Source organism: Hibiscus syriacus, unplaced genomic scaffold (genome assembly GCF_006381635.1).
Source record: "Hibiscus syriacus cultivar Baekdansim isolate YM2019G1 unplaced genomic scaffold, ASM638163v2 tig00111330_pilon, whole genome shotgun sequence".
Classification (NCBI taxonomy): domain Eukaryota; kingdom Viridiplantae; phylum Streptophyta; class Magnoliopsida; order Malvales; family Malvaceae; genus Hibiscus; species Hibiscus syriacus.
Window position 1 is genome coordinate 3111926 of NW_024063059.1, and position 5649 is coordinate 3117574.

The following is a 5649-nucleotide window of genomic DNA, read 5'->3' on the forward strand; positions in this document are numbered from 1 at the left end:
ATCCAACAGTTATAAATATTTGTAAAACTAAAGAATTTTACATTGTGTAAATGACAGAATTATAAATATTTACAATTATATTTAAATAAAAATTCAAATAACTCAATTTAAAGTAACTTAATTCGAATTTTATAAACTTGACTTGACTTAAAAATTTAAAAAAAAAATGATTAATAAAATAAAACTAATTAATTCAAATAACTTAATTTTTTTTTACCTCAACTCCATCGAATCACCACCTCCTATACAGGGAAAAAGTACGATCAATGTGAGCACAGGACACATTGAAACCAAGCAAGATATATCCCAACTATATTTGTCCTCTTTCTCAGATATGGGGTATCACCTTTACCCACTCTGTTTGAACTGCATTAAAAAAAGCAGCTCAAAAGTTCAAAGTCAACATTGCACACTGATGTCTCAATCTCTGATTGAATGTTACTGCCGATGAATAAATGATACTCAACTAATGGAGTTTGAAAGATAAAAATAATGTACTCAAAAGCTTCTCTTTCTCAAAGAGAGTTGAAAAGCATGCTTTCCTTCTGGAAGGGTAGCTAAAAAGTAAAAGAAAAATGAAAATGGAGTTTTACAATTGATGCAGAATCAATGCTTAAAATGGGTATTTGAAAAAGGATTTCTTTCTCAAAACTGAGTTCAAAACCTTTGAAATTTAAACCATTTAGTGTGAAATGGGTGTTTTTGCAGTAATCTTTATGTTCTGCAACCTGCTTTTGCTTCCTTATCCCTCCTCTTCTCTTCCTTTTTGCATAGATTCCAGTAAGTTGTGCACTTGATTAACCATTTTTTATTTATCTTACATCCCCCCCCTCCCCAAATATCTGCCTGAAAAATTCAAATCCCTTTTCTTTTTTTGTGGTGTAGGGGCACCTCTTACCTTGAAGACTGCATTGAAATTTTGTTCCTACAATGGAACTAGCTGCTGCAACTCCACTGAAGATTCCAAATTGCAGAAGCAATTTCAAGCTAGGAACATCTCTGACACAAGCTGTGCTTCAATTGTGCAAGCAGTTCTCTGTGCAGTAAGACTTCATTTTTCTTCCATTAACTTGTTTAAGGCTTCATTCATTGGATTTTGTTGTACTTTTCTAACATAAAGCGATTGTTCTTGTGGAAAACATGATTATGTATAGGGTTGTTGTCGATATGACGATCATATTTTTTTTATTTTGACAATGTGACTGCATAATTATTTAAGTGATTTTACTGTAGGCACATGTTTACAAAACAAATCAGTTACGAAGTTTGCTTTGTAAACAGCAAGTGACTACATTGAAACCACTCAAATAGTTATGTGGTCATATTGTCAAAACCGAAAGAATGATGGTCATATCGACACCGATCCCATAGTTAAATGGTCATTTGAGTAGTTTATCCTTCGTTTAAACATTGCATTGCATTGTTTGCCCATATATGGCCTTTAGATACAAGCTTGAAATCTCCTTCCAATGTTTTCCGTGATCCTCCATGATTAACTGAAATGAAAAGTCTCATGTTGATGTTTTCCTTTTCGAGTTGTTGATCAACTTCCTTGTCTACAACTCAGGTTAAAGACAGATTATTGTATCCGACGCTTGCAATCTAAGTAACACGAATAACTCTGCAATAGTGATTAACATATATGTTCATAACTTCATTGAGGGATTCAATTGCCTCGGTTATGATTTTACCGAGCTTACATATGTTTACTATGATTTTCAGACGTGTGATCCATTTTCCGCAAAGTTATTCACTATCGATTTGGTTCCACGACCAGTGCCTCTCCTCTGCAACTCTACTGTTTCATCAGGCTCAACTCAGTCTAACCAAGCAACAAATGATTTCTGCTCTGAAGTATGGGATACATGCCTAAATGTATCTATATTCAATTCACCATTTGCACCTTCATTACAGGGGCATGGTGGAGCACCTGTGAATTCGAAATTCACCACCTTGACGGTAAACCTATTACACTAAACAAGACTGGAACTCCTAGTGCTCCACATGGCCTATGCCTCGAGAAAATCGGGAATGGAAATTCTTGGATATGGTTGCTCACCCCGATGGATCGAACCGTGCATTTTTCTCCAATCAACAAGGGAAGATTTGGTTGGCAACCATTCCCAAACCGGGAGGAACATTGGAGCTTGATGAATCCTGTCCTTTCATAGACCTTACTGATCAAGTTCATTTTGATACTACATTCGGGTTGATGGGATTGCATTTCACCCGAACTTTGCACAAAACGGTCGGTTCTTTGCTTCATTCAGTTGTGACAAGCGTAGATCACCGGGATGTACAGGAAGATGTTCATGTAATTCGGATGTGAACTGTGATCCCTAAAAAATTGGTACAGACAATGGTGCTCAACCATGTCAGTATCAAAGTGTTGTTGCAGAATATACTGCAAACAGTACCGCATCGCAGCCTGCCTCGGTACACATATTTACACACTTAAAACTTCTTTTCTTCGTTTTTTTCACATCCGAAATCCTAATTGAATTGTTCCATTTTTCAGGCAGAAAATGCAAAACCATCTGAAGTAAGAAGGATATTCACTATGGGCCTTCCCTTTGCTTCTCAACATGGTGGACAGATACTTTCAGACCTACGGATGGTTATCTATACTTTATGATGGGCGATGGAGGAGGTGGCGGTGATCCATACAATTTTTCTCAAAACAAATTGTCTGTGCTCGGAAAAATCATGAGGCTCGATGTAGATAACATACCTAGTGAGTACCTTCTTCTATTCAGATATGTTCAATGCCATTCATTTCAACTGACACTCGGAATATGGTTTCAGGTGCAGCGGAAATTAATAGACTCGGTCTTTGGGGGAACTATTCTATCCCTGCAGATAATCCATACAGCCAAGATGAAGAGTTGCTGCCTGAAATATGGGCTTACGGGTTAAGAACTCCTTGGCGCTGCAGTTTCGATTCCAAGAGGCCTTCCTATTTCATGTGTGGGGATATCGGCGAGGTTCGACTTTTCTCTTCTGAAAACCATAGACAGGCAACTAATATATCATCATCACTGAAACAGAACGGTGCATTTTTCTTAATAAGTCTGTTGTTTCAGAACCTTCTTCTTAGAACTTGTTTGAATTGAAAAAATGCCTTGGATGTTAATATGATTATACAGAATTTGTACGAAGAGGTTGACATGATCAGCAAGGGAGGAAACTACGGTTGGCGTGTTTACGAAGGACCGTATCCCTTCAATACATCATCACCAGGAGGGAATACATCTTTAAATTCCATAAGCCCCATTCTCCCTGTTATGGGATACAATCACTCTGAAGTAAGCAAGAAACTAGGATCAGCCTCGATAATAGGTGGCCATTTTTATCGTTCCGACACCGATCTGTGTATGTACGGAAGGTATGTAACCTCATTCTATTTTCTTGCTTTCCAAGGCAGCTGAGCCGGACCAACACTTTATTTTCACTGCCTAGTACTGTTTTTTTAGGTACTTGTATGCAGATTTGTATGCAGGTAAAATATGGGCAGCAACCGAAGACCCGGAAAACAGCGGCAATTTCTCGACTAGTAGTGTTCCTTTCAGTTGTGCAAGAGACTCGCCTCTACAATGCAGCAGTGTCCCGAATAGCGCTGTTGCAGCATTGGGTTACATATACTCGTTCGGTCAGGACAATAACAAAGACATCCACTTGCTAAGCAGCAGTGGGGTTTATCGAGTTGCGGCTCCGAGTCGGTGCAATTACAGATGCTCGGCAGAAAAGGTTACTGCGGTTGCGAGTCCGAGTCCTTGTGCTTCACAGCCATCTTATGCAAACCAGTTGAGAACGGTAATCCTATTATCTGCCTCGTTGCTGCTGCTTATGGCATGTCTTGCCTAAGATTTCATCACGACTATATGCGGTTGTACCATAGGTTTCCCAATAACCATATTTTTCAAAATTTGATCAGTTTCAAATTTTCGAAATGGATTTAAACCCCAGCAACAACCGTTAACTTAGTATTTTCAGCACGTTTAATTTAATGTTATTATTGCAAAAGTGATGTCCAAATAATTTATGTTCTTTAAAAAAGTACAACTTCAGTGATGGTTAAAGCTCATATATATATATATATATATATATATATATATATATATATATATATATATATATATATATTGAAAGGGGTGTTTTGTATTGTATTCAAGTGTACATATAAAACGAGATACAAACAAGGGCCTCGTAATCAGTCCTGTAAAATTGGAGATCTTGACATAGATGAATCGAGAAGGGGCGGGGGCAAGCAATCTCTATATTAAAAATTTAAATTTTGGTACAGTATATGTATTTTTTTTTTTGTATTTTCTTAAAAATATGTTCATCCTCCTTATAATTTTATAAGTTTAAACCACCTTCAAATTTTATAAGTTAATCAGATATATTATAAAAACTAGTGTTGCTAGAAAATAATTATAATCACATTAATAAAAAAAAGTTGAGCAAATCTTGTTTTCTACGAACACGGCATTTTTGCTAGATTATCTGCATCAGAATTAACTGTTCTAAGAGAATGTATGACTATCCAAGTGGGAGAGGAGTCAACTTGTGACACGTAAGAAAATAGCAAGAGCTTTAAGTGGATTTTTACCAAAGCTTCAAATTTTCTTTCTTTTTTTTCTTTACTCTAGTTTTTTTCTTCTTCATTTTTACCTTCAACCTCATCTATTTAACAAACAAAATCAACTCTCTCAATAAAGCAATTTATTTATTTTCATTACCTACCCCTATCATCTATCCCTATACAATATAATTTAATTTTGGCTTAATACAAAAAATAAGTGCCCAAACTATGTCTCGAAAAATGTTTTCGTGTCTAAATTTTTTTCACTAAAAATAGATGGCTAATGTTTCCAATGTTATATTTTTAGGTGTCTAGACATTAATCACCGTTAAAAATCTTCGTTAAGTGAGATGTGTCACGTTTTGGTAATTTTGAGAATTTATTTAAAAAATTAAAAAATATTCTTATTAAAAGAAAACCCAAACAACAACCCATCTCCCTTCCCCTTCCTCGCCCCCCTTCAATAAATGTTGGCTAGCCAGCCGTGACCGTCACTGTTACGCCCCAAATCCTGGGTTAAGAGTTTCGAGCTAACCTAAGAGATAGTGCAGGATGACCCATCAACCTTGTAAGAATACTTGACCCAAGTTGTGCGGGTTGGGCTTGGATTAATCCCAAATGATGCCAAAGAGGTGATATTTTTAACTTAAGAAATTAAGTGAAGGGACCAAAAGAGTAAATGTACCACATGAGAATTCAAAGGTTGAATTCCCTTAATGAGTGATGATGTAAATGACTAGAGAAGGGGGAAAAGCTGAAAATCTCTTAATCTCTTTTTCCTCACCATTGTCTTCTTCTCTATTCAAACCATGTTAGCTTTCTTTTGTGCATTGAAGAAATGAGCAAACTTTAGTGCCTTGCAAACCTCATTCAAAATTTGAAAACTAAGGGTTAACATTTCCATCCTTAGAGCTTCATTTCAAGCCTCCCAACACAAGTTTTGAGCCTTGGTAGCCATAGATGGCTTTAGTGGGGGTTTAGAGACCCAAAGGATTTCAACCTGTGTTTTAGAGATTTGACCTTTAGGAAGTGTTCTTAAACCCTCAATGAGTTTCAAAACAAGA

At 36.5% G+C, this 5649-nt stretch overlaps 1 pseudogene; it reads left to right on the plus strand.

Moving 5' to 3' along the window:
* The first annotated feature begins 542 nt into the window (after positions 1-542).
* LOC120158674 lies at positions 543-3942 on the plus strand (annotated as a pseudogene).
* The last annotated feature ends 1707 nt before the right edge of the window (positions 3943-5649 follow it).